Genomic DNA, 22,142 nt, shown 5'->3' with positions numbered 1-22,142 from the left:
TGGTATCGTTTTTCAATATTTCCTCAGTGTTTACTATATTTTAACAATTTTCTACAACACAACCTGTACTTGTCAATTAAGCCATACTTGCGCACATTTATTAGATATGTCTTTTATACGTAATCGCAAAAACAGTATTTCTTTATCCACGCTACCGTACTTCTAGCATAGATAATTATAAGGGTTGTTATAACGTTTAAAGCCAAAAATTAAGTTTTATTACATATAATACTCTTCTTTTCGCTAAAGACAACTTTTCAGATAACTATTACCTGAACGTTTCTTACACTGCTTGAGACTATTACTTAAGTCTAATGCTTCCTTAAAAGATACTTGACACAACTGATGATAAATAAAACTCTTAAAGAATTGCATCTTTCTTGCAGTTTGAAATTGATGAACGAGCTTACTATTAAACTTAAGTTGGTTATATAAAATTTAGAAATCTAAAAGCGTTAATTCGTAAGTGCAAGAAGATTTTCCTCCATTGCACTTCAGGAAGATAATTATAATTTAGTGCTTCATGTGAAGAACTAGAATTAAATCTAACTAAGGTTTACTTAACATGAGTAGAGCTATTTTCAAAGTATTTAGTAACTAACTACATTTAAAATCGCTAATTTCAGTTGACCATATCTAATTAGTTAAAAAAATTAATTTACCTTCGTTGATTAAATTTATTTCATAAAGGTTTATTTACAAGCTTTTTCTGTGATCACCTTACTAATAGATAAAGAAAGATTCTTAGAAATGTTGTAATCGCTTATGTAAACACTGCTTAACCGATTTTTGTAAAATTTTGCATACTGATTCTTGACACGTCCTTGATAGATTTCGTACGATTTTATCTCTTAAAAATTTATCACAATATCAATAAATTAGCTAAAAGTTTTGCAATAAAATGTTAGCTTTGTATTTTAAGCCAGTAGGACTCACTAGCGTTGAGATCAAATTGAAACTACCTGCTATCAATGTTAGTGAGTCTAGTGATAACATTCCCAAGCAGAATATCGATCACCATGGCCGTTTACTGGCGGTACGTCAAGAACAGACTTATCAGTTGTAAAGCTGGGTATCCCAGCTAGCAACAACACTCTGACAGTCTGTAATAAGCTACTAACTTACGCCAATTTCTACCTTGGATCGTCAAGATGACGAAGTGTCATGAAAAAAAAAGCATCTTGAAGGCCAACGTTCCTGGAGTAATACCAGGAGACGTCTGGACAAAGCATGACCAGTTTCAATGCTTAAGATCATCGTCGCCATTCTTTCTACCTACTAGTACTCTCAAAGCACTTTTTGCTACATACAACAGCAAGTGAGGGAAAACAACCTCAAAAAAATTGGGCACCCACATCTGCTGGAAATATCATTCGCCTATAATGCTTTGGACATCAACGTTTTTGGCGTAACGTCAGGAGACGTTGAAAAAGAGCACTACAACTATCTTCAACGTATACCATCCTGGTCATTCTTTCTCCCCCTTTTTGTTTTATTTCCATTTAAATTTATTTATGTATGTTCATCATAGACGGGCACACACTTATTATATTTTTATTATTTTGTTTATTTCTACTAACGATATAATGTTGTGAGGCTTCTTGCCAGTAAAATAAGCATTTCTCATGAATTTTAAATTCATTATCTTTTAAATTGGAACCCCCGATTTTATTTATAATTTTTTTTTTTTTGGAACTTTTGAGTGATTTTTTTATTGCAAAATTATTTGTTAATAATGTAAACAGTTGAATTATATCCTGTGGGCTCTAAAACAATTTCTATTGGTCTTAACGTTACGAATACATAAACAGTCTTTTCTTAAGCTGGAGTGAATACAAAAAGTGTAAGTTGTTATTATTTAAGAGCGACGTTGGCTCAGTGAAAAGCGTGCTTGTTGTGGATACAACGCTGTTCTAGGGGTCGTGGGTTCGATTCCTGGTAAATGCAGATTTTTTCAAAAACTGTTTTCATCGGGAACAGTTCCTATGTAACCCCGGCTGTTTCGAGGTGGGTTTTTCCGTGGAATTTTCCTTCAGAGTAATTACAGGGTTTTTTTTGCCCCACAGCTCTTTAGGCCTAAGTGAATGCGAAACAGTGTTAGAGCTATCGGTACGGGTTAGCGGATCTGATGTACCAGGCAGGGATCACCAGCCTTACCGGCGAGGAGTGGTCCCTGAAACATGGGGCTTCTCTGGGGATGCTAATTAGCCTGTGTCCAATGCTCCGCCAGAGAGCGCTGGCTTAGCTGGCAAAGAGTGGACGTCCTGAAATACGGAGTCATCTCTGGAAAAAGGCTACACTCTGGCGAGTGGACCCAATGCACCATTGGTATAGAGAGTGTCAGCTTAACTGGCAAGGTGTTTCACCGGAGATACTCCGCCCTGTGCCCTTGGATTTGGTACAACATCAGTAAAAAGGATTGGAAAATGGATGCAGTGATATACCTCCATACATAGGTGGTGAGTGGATGGCCCTGGTGACTCGGCCTAAGAGCTGTTGCGTTAACCCGGTAAAAAAAAAGAAAAAGTTATTATTATTTTATTGTATTATCGGATTTTTTATCATCGGATTAGTGATATAAGCGAGACACAGTGACTACTCTTCATTGTAGTTTGTGAGCAACTAAGATCATCGAGAAAATGTTGACGGCTATGCTCACATCTTACAAAAAGCAGTACTTGTATATGCGTATCTTCAAATGATGTGTGTATAGCTCATAAATAATGAGACTGTACTAAGTAACTCATATAACAGCACTGCATTTAATGTTATGGAAGCTGAGGAGAGGGAGCACAGGTTGATCAATAAAATTTTCACATAGTTTCATATGACAGATTCGATGTCAGTTTTCGTACCTGGTAGCGCTTGTCATTGGGGCAAGCACCAGGCCTGAGGGACCTGTACAGCTCAAGACAATTACCTTTTTCTACTTTGAGTATTTTTTAAACGTTTGAACGTTTGGTACTCCCTCAATAGGAAGAATAGCATTCGCAAAAACTGAGTGACTCGGGACCAGTGAGGCTTATGGAGCCACCGTTTATGCAGGAAATTATCGGGCTCTTTTTCTAGTTCATTTGGAAGAGGAGCATGGAGAAATCGGCAATTCTGTTAGTGCTGCTAGTAAAAGAGGCCCTAGTTCTACATGAAATATTCAATGAAGTTTAGGATCTTGGCAGTGAAGAAGCCATTTGTTCTGCTGGATGTGTTTATTGCTTGTTTAAAAATAGGAAAATTCGGCGAGCCGTAAAAGATCCAACACTTTTTTCTTCTAGTCAAGGGAAAGTGTTCACCTGTGATCCCAGCATTATTCCAGCCCCTGCGTTTGTTGAACGACTTGGGCAAAGTACAAGGGAAGATGGATTGGACGCGTTTATGTGTGGTGGGAAATCTAGCCGACAAGTAGCACAATCTTAGGGTTGGCAGATCAACTTGCCATGCGCTGACAAAGAGTTTTAGAGTATGTAAAAATGGCATGATAGGCTTCTTATAAGACAAGTAATGCTTACATCCTGATCAACGTAGACATTAGGAATGCTTTTAACTTGACAAGATGATCCAACATACGAAGAGCACTATGTAAATAGAAGGTATCAACTTACTTGAGAAGAGTCCTGGACAACTGTTTCCAAGACCATAGGATTTGGTACAAGACAACGGAGGGACTACGTGGGGTAAAATTAACGTCAGGGTGCTCAGAGCTCGAATCCATCTCGAAACCTCTGGAACCTCGTGTACGATAGGCTCCTGTGCTTACGTATGCCTGAAGGAGTGAAACAGACGGGCTTTGTAGACAATATTGCCCTAGTCGTCCTAGTAAGATTCTGTCCTATGCTGAGCTAAAGATTCAGTGAAGGACCTGTCAGGTATTGAAGTTCCTTGAGAACTACGGCTTTGAGCTAGCTGTCCACAAAACAAAGATGGTTTTCCTCACCAGGCAGTGGTAGTTTGATGTCAACTTTTATGTAAATGTCATGAGTGTGGCAATATGCAACAGCCTTGTGGTCAGGTATCTTGAAGTGTTGGCCAAATCTTGACTTATATTTCGGGTACACATTAGGATAATCACAGAGGAGTCCTTACTGGTAACAGAAGCTCTGCGTGACTAATGCTAAATATTGGTAGACTGTAAGAGTCCAAAAAAAGGATTTTTTCGTTGGTAACGAACTTCATAAGTTGTGTGGCTTCGAGGTCTGGAATACGTTAGCAAAGGCATGGTCCCGAAACTGCTGAACATCATTGCAGTGAGTTGGAGCCTCGCAAGTCACCTGTGCATACCGCACAGAATTATTGGCTGCAGTGATGGTGGTTGTGAGCACTGTGCCTACTGTCTTTTTAGCTTAGGAGCACAGGGCGAATTTTCTGGCAGGTGGGACTGATCCAGATGACAATCGTAGGGAGGATAGCTTGCGATGCTGATAGCAGGCATGGGATGAGGCTTATGTTGGCAGCTAAACTCACCACTTCAATCTGATTTTAGGTCTATAGCTGTGTCGCGGTCACAGTGATGTAAAACACTACCTTACTTAGCTTCTCTAAGGCCTTGGACAGTTTAACGCAAATTCTTACTGCATGGCTGTAAGCAGTATAGAGAGCACAGGAGGGATCATTTTCGATAGCTTGTTGAAGGGAACAGTTGGAACACCGTCTTAAAGAAAAAAGAACGCGTGAAAAAAGATAAAAGTTCCTAAGACAGCCCTAAGAAATGGAAAAAAGCAGCATTTTCTAAGGCAAAAAACCAGGAGAAGGACAAGTTGCAAACCTCCTCCTGAAAAGCAAGAGAGGCCAGAATAATAGAATAGAATCAATAACAAGAATTGGTAAAGGTAGCCTAATGGCATAACTTTGATAATGTGCTAAAAACTGTGAAGGTAAATTTTTACCTGGATCACGTTGATGCTGCTGTACAAAGCATTGTCACAACAAAAAATGACGACATGCTTATTAGAGCAAAACGTGTAAAGGATGCAACTGTGTTCTCATAACACGTAGAAAAGTTGGTTGCAGGATGATGTGTGGTAGTAATAATCACCAGAAAAGAGACACTAGAAGTTCGAGATCTGCATGCTATTGCTAGAGAAAAAAAGGTGAAAGAAGCTTTTTGAAAGAGTTTTAGATAAAAAAGGATCAAGCTCAAAGAAGTACTCCAAAAATCTAATACTAGAAAACTGAGAATAGTGCTTATTATGGTGGACAAAGCTATAGTAAGATAAGCAGAAAATGTAGGTAGACTAAAAGTCAGTTTCGTAAGCTGTCAAATCCATAAAAGAGTATAATAGCATTAACAAGGTGTTACAGATGCTTGGAGTATGGACATATTTCAGAAAAATGTTAAAAAAGTAATAGGTCTAAGCTATACTTCAATTACGAAAGCTCGAATCATTGAAAAAAAAATGCCTCAACCTTGCAAGATCTTTTCTCTGACTAACGGTGGCAAACAAGCACGAAGCCAGCAGCGGAAACTGCCCCGTGTTTAAAATAGCGCTAGATAAGATAAAAAAATAAAAAACAGCTACTGATCCTCAGGGACCCGGAGTCCTATCCAGGACTCGAGAGGATTAGAACCTCTAGCAACTTACTGGTGGTAAGCTTGCTTGCTAATGCAGCGAGTTATGATAATCTCCCTGGTGGCTCTACCCTGAAGTAATGATAACGCTGTTTTGAGATGGAATTAAAGCCATACAACATAGGTGTGGATTAAGTGGGTATTAGTAGCCTAATAATAAAAATCCACTGAGTCTCACTCTACCGCTGTCCTTGTGATGTGCATCAAAGCATATTACCTCCCTCCACCAAAAAAACTTCTCCCAGCAGGGTTTTTGACTGGTTTTTCTATACCAGGTGCTTTCCAGATGGCACGTAAGGGCATTCATTGGTTCTGAGGGGCACTCCTCAGTTTTGATGGGAGGTGAGGCATGCAGGTGGTGTTAGCTTTTGTATTTGTGTTTGTGAGGTCATAAGCTTCACCTTCAGCTCTTTGCTTTCATCGATGTAGAAACGAGAGCAAATGCTTTTAATGCTTTATGCTCTTTGCTTTCTGTTTCCACTAGGAGTGTGGACCTAATGCTTGAGGTGGGCCCACAAAAACTAGCCACCTATCGTAGACACGAGCAAGCAACGGTTATAACATTTTCCTCAGATACAGGCATTACATCTACACTAAACCAACACAGGCATAATAGTGAATTTTTTTAGGTGGCAAATGGCAGGATCCGTCTCTGGCTGCCATGGGGGCGTTGGCAGCAGTTAAAGCTGGACGATGAATCTTGGGTGATGCCGGATAACTACATCTGATATGGCTGCACGCCTTGTAAGCAAGAAAAACATAATGGGCTAACTAATCTAGGCTGACTACCACTGAAGAGGCTGCATGGTGGCACTTGTTGGTACATTGTTTACGCCAGCCCGTTTTGGTGTTTTTTCTGATTCGGTCATGGATATTGTATGCCCGTTTCTCGTCTATCTAGGGCGCTTGTGGCATGCCTACACAAACATTTGCTACAAACGAGCACCACTCTTACACTTTGTACACAATGCCAGGGCAGCTTCTGCTGGTAAGATTAAGAGAGAGTAGCAACTTCTGGCCGACCTGAGCAAGTAGCGCCCTTCTTTGGTTAAACAGGAGGCGGTGGCAATGGTTCAAATGCTTTTTAAATTTTTATTTTAGTAAGAATTATAGTGGTATCCTTCACTGATCAGTACGGAACAAAAAAGATACTATAATAAAGAACGTACAAGCTAAACAATCGCCCCAAGTAGTAACCTCTTTAATTAAATATGCTAGCAGTTCTGATCTGGTGGAAGCTTGGGTAGCTACGTTAGGTCCACTGGATTCTAGGAGAGGGGAGGAGCACAAAAACGCTACCAATAGTTGACAGGGACTATAAAACATTCCAAGTACATTCACAGATAGAGGATGAAGACTGAGTCTTACAAGGTAAGGCAGCAACACAGTTGACACTAGCAATGTCATTGTCTTTAGCAACTAGACTCAATACGAAGTTGACTAATTCAAATTCGAAGTAAGCTTAAAGAAAAAAGATCGCTAGAGATCGATAATGTTGAATTAGCTTAGAAGAAGACAGCAAAGATGCTGTAGGCCATTAACCAGTGGTTTAGTAATACGGCCATTGTTATTAAGGATGGCCTTAAGGCTGCCTGAAACCACCTTATAACAGCAGATTGCTTAAAACATAAGGTCTTTGACATGAACATAAGCACATCAGATACTAAAAGGAAACGTTTAACTCATTGTAGTAAAGAGAAAAAAAAAGACAAGTTTGGTCAGTAAATTGATGAAAATACTTGGAACTGTGCTCTTAAAAAAGTAGAACCAGCAGAAAAAAACAGAAGTCCTCCTTATAGTCCGAAGAAAGCTTTTAAATTTGTCATTTAAAAAAAGAAGGAAACCTGCATTAACAAACAAGAAAAACCATACCCAGAAACAGAACTGGCTAAAAAAAAGTACCGATGTGACGACAAACGTCCTGGTAAAGTTTGGAAAAGAAAAAAAAGTTGCCAGGGTACTTAAGTCATTAAAAGCTGACTTGAACCATAATAAAATAGTAGCTGTCATTGAGAATGTCGTCACAACCAAAAAAAAAGGTTTTTTTCTTAGAAGACAATCAAATTAAAAATTCAGAAGAATTTTCCTGCAATGTAGCAAAGACAGTAACTGTCCAGAGAAAGGTAGTCACCACAGCGTGGAAAACCACGCTTGAAATCCCTGATTTAGACAGTGTTGTTAAAATATTAAATAAGAATAAACACTTAATTAAAGTCATAAGAAACTGTTATCAAGATTTAAAAGTCAAACTTCTAAGAGCCCACTCTGTAGAACAAAGAATGTCATTAGTAACACTTGACAAAATGGCTGAAACACAGGTACAAAACAAAAGTTGGAGAATTGTAAGAAAAGACTGACCTTGAATAGATGTTTTTGATCTCTAGGGTACGGTCCTCTCTTGTCAGCATGCAGTGAAGTTCATAGAACAAATTTCTTTTTCCAGTGTGGAATCTGTTATCATCAGAGAAAAGAGAGTAAGACATCATCTCAGTGTTTTTACTGTGAGACAGAGGATATAAATTACAGAACTGGCAATGAAAGCTACCCGATATTCAGACTTGCAATAGTAGAGGCCAGAAAAAAGGAAAAAACAGCCGTCAATACATGGTGTGACATAACACGTCGTATGATTAATATTTATTACTTCAAAACACAACGTTTCGTTTTTGAATCATAAAAAGCACAAGCTCAGTGATCTCAAACATCAAGTGGTATACCTGCTGCTGCAACCACATGACATGTTACTTACTTCTTTTGAAACCAGTTCTGACGTTAAAAGCAATAGCCTAATTATTGTCATCGCTGCGAGTGCTCTCGTGTAGGATTAATAACATCGTTGTGGTCAACCTTGTAAGATCTTGCGACTGCGTGCACGCAAGCAGCGGCTAACCAACGATCATAGAAGTAAGTTGAGTTAAGGAAACTATAAATTGTATAACAGTGTAAATACGAATCTGAAACTTTATTATTGATACTATTTGTAAAATTAACTATTTCTGGCTTTTCTAAATTTATTAAATCATCAGATAAGACATAACTTGGTTGTTGATTAAGTTTACTTTCTTAATTCAAAATTATTCGAATTAATAAATTATATAAAATATTTCAAGGTTCAAAATGCTAATTGACAGACATAAGGTACTAATATAGTTCTTACTTGGTTAGTAAGTTAAATATTGAGGAAAAATTGAATAGACAACGTATGACAAGGACCTTTACAAGAACGTGAGATAAAAAGACGAATAAGATACGCTACTACTGTATGACAAAAGACAGAAACTCTAACAATAAATCAACGCCAGCTCAGCATACACCACTCCATACATATCGCTCGGTGAAATCTAACACCACAACTCCGAGTCAACGATTTTAAAGAAAAGCATTCTACAAATAAAAGCAAATAAGACATTTGTGCCAGTGGCTGTTTCCTGACGAACAAAAATTAAAATTATTTGTTTGTAGAACAAATCTACAAGTTCCGCCCTTAACTTATAGAAGTTTGTGTTGATTAATTAGAGGAGCTAGGAGTAAGGTGCAATAAGTAAAATGCCAGGTTTAAGTACTTATTGCGTAGCTACATGGGGTTTATTAGACATCCTTTAAGAGAGCCTTGTACTGCAGTAACAACATGGTGCAGAGGCTCAGACCGGACTGACTGACTACTTACAGATGTAGAGCACGTGCAGGTACAAGCGCTCACTGCAAACGTACATACATACATATATATAGGATTGTTACCATCATGCCCCCTTAATTATATGTATACATAGATATAGACATGTACATTTATATATATATAAAAAATGAAGTGTAAAGGTAAATAAAAGGAAATGTGTAGCTAAGTACTTAGTAATAGGAAATAAGGAATCATTTAAACGTATAAGCCAATTGATTGAAAGTTTCTATGAACTTTGGCAGTGGGCTAGGTTTGGTCAACACGTCTGCCAGCATCTCTTCAGAGAAAATAATCTTTACTTCCAGTTCTTGATCTTCAATCCGCTGTTTGATAAAATGGTACCTGATGTTGATGTGCTTCGTTCTTGGGCTGAACTTGGCGTTCTTACTTAAGTCAATCGCCCCCTTATTGTCACAAATCACAGTTACTGGTCCCATCTCTTGAATCCTTAGTTCCATTAGTAGACCTCGAAGCCAGATTGCTTCTGTTGCAGCGCTACTGAGCGCTAAGTACTTGGCTTCGGTGGTGGAAAGAGCTACAGTTGCTGTTTACGGCTGTTCCAGGATATCGCACCGCCATGCAACAGAAAAACATAGCTGGTCCTCGATCTTGGGTCTGTTTGATCAGAACCCCAGCTGGCATCACAGTAGCCGACTAGCTGATTGTTTTGGTCTCATTGATACGTCAGCCCATAGCCCTTCGTCCCTTGTATGTAGCGAAAAATTCTTTTGATGGCTGACCAATGCTGTTCTCCGTAGCTGTCGTTGTATCTGCTCACTACGCTAAAAGCTTGTGCGATATCTGGCCTCGTGCCTTGTGACAATAATAGTAGGCAGCCTACAGCTTTTCTGTAAGGGATCTTTTTCAGCTGGTTAACTTCGATGGTTGAAGTCGGTGACGGCACCTCTTCTAGCGTAGTTCCGACAGCCATAGGCGTTGAAACTATTTTGCTATCTTGCATACCAAACACCCTTAGCAATTCATCAACAAACTCTTTCTGATCAATTTTTAGAGTTCTTTTTTCGCGATAACGTATCACTTTTATTCCTAAACATTTTTGTAATGGTCCGAGGTCCTTCAGGGAAATTACCTTTTGTAAATTATTTCCAAAAAGGTCAGTGTTACTTTTATCATTAGATAATACAACTAGATCGTCCATAAACACTGTTATAATGAATATAACCTCCTTTTAAATATATTGGTACACACACGCATCATATCCAAGACTGTTTTAACTCAATCTTAGTGAGTTGTGAATGCAGCTTTGTATTCCAGGCTCGACTCCCCTGCTTCAAGCCATATATGGCTTTCTTCAGCTTGTAAACTTTGTGAGGAGCGTCCTTGGCAACAAAACCATTTGCTTGTTACATATATATGTCTTCCTTTAGATCACCATAGAGAAAAGCAGTCTTGACATCGAAGTGATGGACATCAAGGTGATGTTCAGCTGCGTGAGCAAACAAAAGCCTTAAGGTTGAGAACCTTACCACAGGTGAATAAGTATCGTCGAAATCCAAATTTTCCACTTGACTATAACCTTTCGCGACGAGTTGGGCTTTGTATTTGGTGCTTTCATCTATGTTTCTCTTCTTTTTGCACACCCACTTGCAACCAACAACGTTTCTACCTGGTGGTGGATCACACAATTCTCACGTGTTATTAGTGTGTATGCATTTCATCTCCTCTTTGATTGCAGTAATCCACTGACTTCTCTCAGGACAATCTACTGCATCTCGGTAAGAGGTTGACTCATTCGGCTTGACTATCGCTGAGTAGGTTTGGTAGTCGTCCAGGTGTTTTGATCTGCGTTTAGGTCTATCAGATTGTCTGATTTTGCCCCCTATCTCCTCGTCCAAGGAGTTGGGGTCTGCTAGTTGGCTGTCAGCGAGGACTTCATCTATTGGCACAATAGTTGACTGTTTAGGCGCTTCCAATATCGGGAATGGTATAAAAACTTGTGATTTGGTTGCAGCAGGGAACTGGTCCTCAAAGAATGTTACGTCACGTGCTGTGAAGAATATTTTCTTCATAGGGTCCCATAGTTTGTAGCCTTTCTGGAAAGGGGCATAACCTACAAAGATACATTCCAAGGCTCTTGAATCCATTTTGGTCCTCATGTGTCGGGGAATGAGGCTCAGTGCTCTACAGCCGAACGTTTTGAGGCTTGACAAGTCAGGCTTGCGACCGTGCCAAACTTCTTCTGGTGTCCTCCTCCCTGAATGTACCTTTGGTGAGCGATTGTAGAGACAGAGAGCTGTTGCTATACGTTCTGCCCAAAACTCATGACCCAGTCCAGCTTGAACAAGCATGCAGCGGGCCTCATCCATCAGGGTCTGGTTCAATCTCTCTGCCCTCCATTCTGCTGGGAATTGTAAGCAATTGATGTTTCTCGTTTAGTCTCCTTTTCTTGTATGATGTGATTAACCTCGGCGTTAATATATTCGCCTCCGTTATCTGATCTTAGGCGTTTAATTCCCCGACCGTACTGCACGTCCATAAAATTAAAAAAGTGCCTAATCGAGTTGGCCACTTAATTTTTTGTTTGTAAGTAGTACACGAAGGCTTTTCGACTCTGGTCGTCCAGGAAGGTTAGGAAATACCTTGAGCCTCCTAGTGATGGTGTGTCCATTTGACAGACGTCAGTGTGTACGAGTTCCAGATTCTCGCTGGCACGCTTCTCATTATCCTTGAGCGTCGTATTTACAATCTTGTCTTTGACACATATATCGCATGGTGAGAGGTTTTCGGCACTCGAAAAATTCACTCCCGTGGCTACATTATCACGTAATTGCTTTATATAGGTATAATTCTAGTCACCTAGTCTTTTGTGCCAGATATTTACGCTTTCAACTTTCGCTGCCTTTTCAGCGGTGGCACTGTAAATTTTGTCTTTATCTGTGTAAGACCTTAAATTTAATTTGTACACATCTCCCTTACACAATTATCCACATATAGCTAAATTTCCTTTCGTGTCGTGCACTTCGTATTGTTTACCGTGAAACGATACACGGTACCATTTTCGAGTTACTGCACTCACCGATAATAGATTTATAGCGAGGTTCGATACATGTAGAACGTTGGTAAGCCTGACCTTGGGGTAGCCCTTAGTACAAGTATTGTTTAACAACATTTATTCTATGCCTTGGATTGAAATAATACCTTTGTCTGCCACAGCTATGCACGCAACGTGCTTACTGCGCTCGTCTTAAATGGTTGAACCTTCGTGGCACATGTGCTTTGATGCACTGGAGTCGAGGATCCAGTCATTCTCATGTACGGTGTCCATAGCTGTGAAGCTGAACATTGTGATGACTGTCTCCTCTTGATCCGACATGAAACTGCTACTGTTTTTGTTGTCTTCCTCTGCGTCAGCTTGGTGTGCATGGTGATTTCCTGGTATGCGCGACTTGCAGTCGCAAGCGTAATGGCTGGAGCGGTTGCGATTATAGCAACGGTTGCCTTAATCTGGCTCGCTTCTATCATAGCACTTGTCTTTCTTCCGTGACCACCGATAAAAAGGGGGGGTTGTGTAAGGCCCTCCTATTTGATTATTTCTCACTTCCGCTGTTCAGTCCTCTTAAAGCAACTTGGTTTGCACCAGGTCAGCGGTTATGTCCTGTCCCGATGCTTCGAGAGCCATGATCATCAGCCTGTACTTGGAGGGAAGGCTGGCGAGTAGTAGAGCACCAACCCAGTTGTCTGGTAAGTTCATGCCTGTCGCACGAAGTTGCTGGGCGGTAGGTTGAATTTTTCGTATGAAATCCTCCACCAACGCGCGATGCTCAAGCCGCGTCATAAATATTTCCTGCAGCAAACTTACTTTGCGCTGTAGCCCCTTGTCGTCGTATGCCTTGCGTAATTTTTCCCATATCAATAATGGTATCTCCAACTCTGCTACGTGAACATACACACTTAGATCCACGGAGAGTATTATCCGGGCCTTTGCCTTCATGTTAACACTAACGTCCTGATTGACCTGTGTGCCCGGCGTCATGGGCTCGATCTTACTCCAAAGATCCATGAGCTGTAAGCAGACCTTCATGGCCACGGCCCAAGAACGATTGTTCTCGCGCCCCGTTAAACGGTCCACTGCGTGGAAGCCTCCTATGGCGCTTCGCGTGGACACCGCGACTCACGGCTTATTACTTTTCACGCACACTTCTTTTGTACCTACATGATTCTTGCGCTCCGTTGTGCTGGGCCTATAACTTTTCTTAATTAATTGAAAGAGCTAGGAGGAGTAAGGTGCAATGAGTGAAACGCCAGATCTAAGTATTTATTGCATAGCCACGTGGGATTTATTAGACACCCTTCAAGAGAGCCTTGTACTAACAACACGGTGCAGAGGCTCGGACCAGACTGACAGACTACTGACAGATGTAGAGTACGTGCAGGTACAAGTGCTTACCAAAAACGTATATACATACATATAAGTAGGATCGTTACCATCAGTTCCGACGTAACAAATTTCTATGATCGGACGGCAAAACTTCTAAGGGGTGTCAAGACTTATATGGACCCACGTTGCACTTAGTCGATTTACTTATCAGCTAGGGAAAGCCTCAAGCAGAGTGGTGCTTAGAAGAATTAATGAAACCAACAAAGTAGGGCTAGACATAGGTTTCGATTTTCAGGCACACCAAATCTTTTTTAGGACTCGAGAGGATTGATACTTCTAGTTACCTGTGGCAAGCTTGCTTGCTAATGCTATAAGCTACGATAATCTTCCTGATGGCTCCATTCTAAAGTAATAAAGCGCGGTTCTGGGGTAAAATCAAAGCTACGTGGCATTGGAAGATTTTTGTGGTTACAAGTGGTCTTATAAAAAAATTCGTTGAGTCCCACACTATCGTTGTTTCTGTGGTGTGCATTATAGCATGTCCCCTCCCTCCACAACAAAAGAAACTAGTACTACTACTAATTACTACTACTTCCACTACTACTACAACTACTCCTACAACTACTTCTACTACTACTACTACTAGTGCTACCACTACTACTACTACTACTACTACTACTACTACTTCATTGCTGATAAAGTCCAATCAGCAACGAAAGATATTACAGAGATGCTACAATTAATCAACGATAAGTACGGCAACACAGCCAACGCTGTTATAAATGGGCTCAAAGCCGCGCTTAAACACCTTCAAGAGGCAGAGGTGCTAAAAAAAGGCTTTCTTTATGAAGAAGAAATGTATGCAAACGCTTGGAAGTCGTCATTTGAATCCCTGCAGTGGAGGGAACAAAGGCGAGATAATTTCCGACGGCATGTTCAGAGAAGAACCCTGAACACTGCCCTAAAGGAAATAGAACGAAGTAAAAAAAAAAGGAGCCCATCGGACAGCCCTGAGAAACGCCAGCAAACCATGCCTCCAAAGAAAAAGAAAACAGGCAGTGGCTAACAAGAAGAAATCCCCCTGAATGAAAAAACAAGCCAGAAGAAAAAAGTGGATGCGACAACAACAGTACAAGTGAAGATGGCTGAAGGACAGACCTTTGAAACGGTGCTGAAGCCGATGAAGGCGAACTTTGACCCCGACATGGCTAACGTGGCAGTCTAAAGTGTTGGCACTACAAAAAAAGGAGACATACTTATTAAGGCCAAAGGTGTAGAGAATGCTACTGCATTCTCACAGCAAATTGAAAAGTCGATATTTGGACAGGGTACTATCAAATTGAGCAACAAAAAAGTGACAATAGAGGTCCGAGACCTGGATGCTATTGTAGAAGAAGATGAGGTCAAAGAGGCTTTCGATAGGACTTTTGGATTTAAGAGCCAGGAGCCAGAAGTAGCTCTTTTAAAGCCAAATGCCAGAGGACAGAGGCTGGCGTTGATAAAGGTGGACGAAGCAACTGCCAGACAAGTAGAAGAGGAAGGCAGGTTAGGAGTTGGCTTCGTAAGCTGCCGAATACGAAGAAGAATTAAAGTAACAAGATGTTACAAATGCCTGGGATACAGACACGTCTCAGGCAACTGCAGAGAAGAAAACAGATTGAAGCTTTGCTTCTGGTGTGGAAACTCAAACCACCGGAAAAAAGAGTGTCCAGGCCCAGCACGGTGCTTCCTTTGCCCAACGACGGACAACAAGCACGAAGCAGGCAGTGGAAGCTGCCCTTCGTTCAAAAAAAAGCTAGAAGAGGCCAGGGGTAAGGCCCAAGCAGGAAGAAAATAAGGCATAAAGGCCTTGAGTTAAAAGTCAGGCTAATGTGGACCCACGCTGCGCTAGGTACTTTTTACTTATCAGCAAGGGAAATCATCAAGCTTATAGTGGTGCTTGCTAGGTTAGCAGCCTTCTATGGACCGCTAGAAATAGTGCTGTCCTCAGGGACCCCGAGTCTTTTTCAGGACTCGAGAGCATCAGCACCTCTAGAAAATTGTGGCGAGTTAGCTCGTTAATGCTGTGAGACGCGATCGTCTTCCTGGTGGCTCCACCCTGGAGTAATTCTAACGTGGTTCCGGGGTGGATCAAAAGCCACGTGGCATGGGGGGGGGTTTTAGTGGGTATGGGTGGTCTGATAAAAAAAATCCACCGAGTCCCACACTACCGCTGTCCCTGCAGTTGGCCTCAATGCATTCCCTCTCCCTCCACAAAAAAAAAAAAAAAAAACTACTACTACTACCACTACTACTACCACTACTACAACTACTACTACTATTACTACTTCAACTACTATTACTCCTTCTACTTCTAGAACTACTCCTTCTACTTATAATTCAGGCGGAGGTTTTGCTAGTTTCTCCATACCAGGCGCTTTCCAGGTAGTGGATAGGGGCACGCTTCTAAGATATAAGGGGCAACGTGCAATTCAAATACAAAGAGTGGGCAAACAAAAACTAGGGGCGTGTCATGTATGAAAGTAAGCGATAGTTGTATTATAATTTTTAGACGCAGATGATACACTTACACTACACTCACACAGGCACACTTTCAAGAAGCTCCGGATGGTTGGTAGCGGGATCTCTCTCTTGCTGGCATGGGGGCCCTGTCAGGGGGTGACGCTGGATAATGAGGCCTCGGTAATGCCAGGTCACCACGTTTGATGTGACTGTTCGTCTTGTGATGAAAAAACTACAACCATGAAGGAAGTAGATAGTAGCACCATTTGGTGCGTTGCTAGCGCCATCCTGTTTTGTAAGACTCTCTGTCCAGTCATGAGTTTACATGCAGTCAAAATTTTTGGAATGGACTGCCTAAAAATCCAAAGCTAAGAAAATATAAAGCAATTTTCATTCTGTAATAATATTTTGAAAAACAAAACTCACATATTTTATTCTTGTTTTGAAATTTTCATTTTCTTATTAGTTATTAACAATATTGTTGTACAATACAATTTCACAAGAAACGCTGTTTTTACTGCCAAGTTCAAATAAACTTTATAAAATTTAGTGAGCACGGAGCAAAGTAGTGGCAGTTTGTGAACATATTTTTCAAGTTGATGTAATAGTTTACTTATTAAAACAACTTAGTCACACTCAAAATTGTTGCAAGAAAAATTACACTTTTCAAACACTTACAAAAATAATAAAGAAGGAATTTTGATTCGGTCATTTGTTTACATATTTCCTTGACGTCCAGAGGCGCAAATTGTTCGTATAGTTCTGTGTATGAATATGTAATGTATCAAACATGTTACAGGTGAGGAGGACGTTAATGCGTCAAACAATTAATTTATACTACTAACTTGACAACAGCTTGTCAGGGACTGAAATTTTTTGAAACAAAACACAACAAATTTTTTTTTAATTTTAATAATATCAATAATTAAAGCTGCATCTTCTTCTTTAGCCAAGTTAAAGTTTGACGTTAAATTATCATTTCTCTAATGTTTTCAGCGACAGCTTTTTTCGTTAAAAAAAATTCAATCATATGATAGTTGATTTTCACTGGTTGGTGTAAAACAAAGATGTTGGCGAGTGTTTTTTAGTATTGTAACTAATGCGTATCGCAGCTCTAAAAACTTTTTGTATCTGTTATGCTCGTATTCTGAGCGAAAATCAGAGCTTAAATATTGAAAAATACTTTTACTTTTTTTTTATGAGAATTTTTGTGGCGTGATGTGTTAGTTATCAACATACTGCAAATTAGATTGTAATGCATGTCATTTCATTGTTTCTCCAATGCATTCAGAGGCCCCTTTACCGTTGAATGAGGCAAAAAATTCCGCTTCATGTGCTTTGATACCAAAATCTTTTTTGTGACGAATCAAATAAAAAAACTTGAATTTACATTTATATAAAGATGGAGCACCATTTGAAAAATATGAAATTTTGTTTATCTTATCAATATTGATAATTCTTTTTAAATGAGATATTGACTTTAAGCTCAATAAAAATACGAAATTAGCATCGTGGTAAAAATTCTCTAAGAGTAATGAGAAATTTCTGTGTTGTATTGAATTTTTTTCTTAAAATAAGCGACGTAGAAATGCAGAGTTGCTCAAATAGTAGCCCAGTGCTGTTATTGAACTGCGTTTTATACGTTTTGAACTTGGCAAGTATAGTTTTCAGCAAAGCCTAAAGTCATAACTAGTTCACCTTTTTGAAAAGTATTATTTATTTTTTGAAAGAAACCTGCTTGAGTTGTTGCTAGAAAGTTGGACCTTACTAAATCAGTAATATCTTTTTTAAGCCAGTTAAGAGTTTTTTTTTTAAGATTGATTTTGATAATATCTCACAACTATCTGTACTTGTTTATTGGCTAAATGATATTTGTGAGATTTCTTGTTATTCAAACATAATTTGTAATTTCTCAATAATAGCATTTTTTATACCTTTGATTTTTAATTTCATATTTTGGTGTGTTTTGCAAATACACACATTGTGATTTCCTGTTTTACCAGCTAAAATACATTCTTGTGGTCTTAGTTTTCGAAATAAAGATAGCAAAATTTTTACTTTTTAATATTTTTCTTTGAATTGTTGAAGTAAACTATCAAGAGTATTAAAAAAAAGTCTTTTTTGTTTTTGTTGCTGCTCACCAATTTCTACGACCAACATACAATCTTTCATATTCAGCATCAAACAATTTACTGCGTTAGATAAATAACATTTTCTAATTTCTTTATCAGTTAAATTTTCTAAGCGTTTACTAATTCTTGGCTGAGGACGAGCTTCGTATGTCGAAGACGAGTGCAATTTGTTTTCCATGCAAAGACATTTAACGCAATACGTTTAATTCTTTTTTCATTTGACAAATGCTCGAACTCAAAGGTACAGTAATTAATAGACTGATTTTACCTGAGCGAGTAGCTTCGTTTGCAATCAATATATTCATCTCCAGGAGAGTTTTATTTGGAGGCTAATGAATTTTATCGTGGCTTTTTCGCTCATAACAATCTATAGTCCTGTACTTATCATTGAAAAAATTTGAAACAGTAGTGTATGGGGAGTATGAATTGATAAAACAGTTGTGGAGTAATTTGAATTCATAAATTTTGTTTCAATACATTGTTAATTAACGTTTTATGTACTTTCTACTTTTTAAATTACGAATATTTTCATTGAATAAATAAGTTTAACAACGTTAACTTAAGAAAATGTAAGTTATAAACATGACAGTACAATTACAAAACAAGCAAGGTATTATTGGAATTTAAATCTTCATTAACATCGTGCATTTGATCACTGTCACTGCTACTTTCCGATTGAGGAATTGGAGACCTTCTCTCGACTCTGTTTTTGTTTAAGGCTGTCAGTAATGTAATGATATCTGGTTGTCTGATTACTTGCCTTTCGCACGGTTGACAAACGTAAATATCAACTAGATTTTGGAATGTAGGGTTGCACTTATCGTTGACTTGAAAATCGTTTAAATACACACAATTATGGTTCTTTTGTAATAAAGTATCTATTCTTGCGTTATGAGTTTTGGACAAATGGAGGCTAGACCAAAAAAAGTGTAACAAGACTTTTTTCTGACCCGACTATAGTAAAACAGCTGTAAATAAAGCTATATACATTGCTGCATGCAGCTGTCTCTCTCTGTTCCTGTGCGCACACCAAAGAACTCGATGGCTCTGGCTCCCTTTCGTATAGTCTCCTTCGGTTGGACCCAGCATGGGATTTGATTAAGTACTTCAATACATGCAATTCCGTTCGAGATTTACCATCACAACACCAACCTTATGACAAAAAAGTAACAAAAAAGTAACTTTTTGATTTTTAAAGGTATATTATGACAGTAAATCATGGAAGCTGTAGCGTACATCGAAAAAATCAATCAGACCCCTGCTCCTTTCCACGCCACGTATCGTCAGCACTATCTACACATTTGCAGCAACCACTGTAAGCATATACGTATAGCTTGACTTGGCATTAAACGGATTAGTCTCTTCCCGCTCCCCACACCTCCCACTATGTCACAGATTGCACTGGCTGTAAAAGTAGCTTTTTAGTCCATTGCCCAAAAACAAAAACTACGGTTTAATCTTATATTTTTCAGTTCAGGCAAAATTAGTCATTTTTCTACAGAATTTTCACAGAAATATGAGAGAAATAGTTTTCCCAAATTAAAAGTTGTCTTTACTTATTCATTTAATACAATTAGTTGCCAATTTTTTATTAAGTTTTTTGCTTTTATCTCTGCTTCTATTGCTTCTAGAGTAATTTTTTGACCATCAATTTTTTCCTTATCAAATTTCCTACAAAAAAAGACACAAAGTTCATTATTTATGATTATAACACATTAATAGTATTAAAGAGCGACTAAACCCATTTTCCATGCCAAATAATTTTGGATTGGCGTAGAAAGTTGCGACCACATCAATTTGAAAGTAGCCGTGAAAAAGATGTGATACTAAATAATAAAAAGCTATACTCATTATTATAGAATAGTCTTCAGATTTTTGTTGATTAATTTTTTAAATCGATAGTTTGAAGTGTTCTTACGAACCTAATTGTTGGTTAACAGGAATCATTGTGTTGTTCTTTTAACTCAGTTAAAATTCATATCTTCATTTTCATTTAAGCTCGTAGGGCATGTGCAAACACCAAACAAAATTTATTACTGTACTCGTGTGATATGCTATATCATGAACTCAATATTTGTTACTTCGAAACACACAGTTTCGTTTTTAAATTACAAAAAGCAAAAGCTCAGCAATCTCAAACATCGAGTGGTATACCTGCTTCTGCAACCACGTGACATGTAACTTACCTCTTTTGAAAAAAGCTACTGTCACAAAACTCGAACTACGCGTGCAATCTCCTACAATCTTAAATAACATCATCTTACAAAATCAATTCGCACAATACACCAAAGAATGTGATCAATCAGCAATTTCAACATTTTTTACTGCGTATTTCCACAAGAAATATCATACACGATTTCGACAATGACTTGTTCTTTTCGAGAGATTAGCAGTCTTAGCCATTAATTACTGTAAAATTATGGCACCACGACTGTTTTCATATCAGTCAAGGGTAATTAGGTTAAGCTCTGATTGGTCGTTTGGATCCCCAACTTGATGCATCCTCCTCACACGCAAGAGTATAAAAACTCTTTGCGCATAACAATTTTTGCCTTTTCTTTCCCATGAAGTGCTCCAAACTAATTATAAAGATTGGAAAGTCAGTTTTGTTGCGTCTTTTGAGTAGATGTAAGACTTAGTTTGGTAACTAAGCTGTGTGAGAAAAGCTCGAGCAAACCAGACCACTATAGACTCGCCTAAAAAGTGAATCAGGGAGGAACAAGAAAGGAAAGACCGTCGACTTGGGTTCCAACGTTAAAAGCAGCAGCCTAATTATTGTCATCACCATAAGTACGCTCATGTTGGATTACGATCGTTGTGGTTAACCTTGTAAGATCTTGTGACTGCGTGCACGCAAGCAGTGGCTAACCAATGATCATGGAAGTAAGCTTAGTTACGGAAACTATAAATTGTATAAAATTGTAAATGCGAATCTGAAACTTCATCACCCATACTATTTGTAAAATCAACTATTTCTGACTTTTCTAAATTTATTAAATCATCATATAAAACATAAGTTGGTTGTTTATTAAATTTACTTTCTTAATTCAAAATTATTCGAATTAATAAATTATATAAAATATTTCAAGGTTCAAAATGCTAATTGACAGACATAAGGTACTAACATAGTTCTTACTTGGTTAGTAAGTTAAATATTGAGGAAAAATTGAATAGACAACGTATGACAAGGACCTTTACAAGAACGTGAGATAAAAAGACGAATAAGATACGCTACTACTGTATGACATAAGACACAAACTCAAACAGTAGATCCACGCCACCTTGGCGTACACCACTCCATACATATCGCTCGGTGAAACTGAGGTAGAATGGTGACTTCTTACTAGCAGGAGAAAATAGCGCACTTCTCTGGTAGGAAAAGAGCTGCTGTGCTATTTTCAACCTTTTTTGAGATACTTGTTTCAAAGACAAACTGGTAGTGCTAAGTTTGACTACTTATCACGAAACAAAGAAGATACCACCATGAAGAACGTTTAAAAAAAAAGTATCTTATGTAGTAACCTTCTCAAGGGAATACGCTGGGAGCTCCGATTTGGTGGAAGCCCACGTAGCTACCACAGCTACTCAGGATTCTGGGAGGGAGGGTACAAAGTCTCTATCAATGGTTAGCGGGGACTAATAAACGTTTTATGGTTCTTTACAAATAAAGGGTGAGGTCTGAGATAATTTGTTTAAGGTTCATCGGAAATGTTTATTTATGCATTCTTATCCTTGTATTTTAAAGATTTCTCAGAATCTTGTCTAATATAGTACAAAATATTTTGACTCTCTATAAATATATAAAATTACAGGTATGAAAAGTCATATTGTCTGCATTACTTTGGATCGTGTGGATGATAAAAGCTTAAGATAGTTACATATGTGTCACTCTATAAACAACAAGTTGTTTCAGACGTACCTTAATCATTT

General features: G+C 38.7%; 1 protein-coding gene across 1 annotated transcript in view; it reads left to right on the top strand.

Moving 5' to 3' along the window:
- Positions 1-22,142, top strand: part of Nmdar1 (glutamate ionotropic receptor NMDA type subunit 1) — a 1,366,481-nt gene that overhangs the window by 17,775 nt on the left and 1,326,564 nt on the right. The gene's annotated exons all lie outside the window — the stretch shown is intronic.

This window comes from Copidosoma floridanum, unplaced genomic scaffold, assembly GCF_036245765.1.
Source record: "Copidosoma floridanum isolate Cflo_tuat_1 unplaced genomic scaffold, Cflo_Japanese_pri ptg000017l, whole genome shotgun sequence".
Taxonomy (NCBI): Eukaryota; Metazoa; Arthropoda; class Insecta; order Hymenoptera; family Encyrtidae; genus Copidosoma; species Copidosoma floridanum.
Note: the sequence above shows the minus strand (reverse complement) of the source record. Positions and strands in the feature narration are given on the sequence as shown.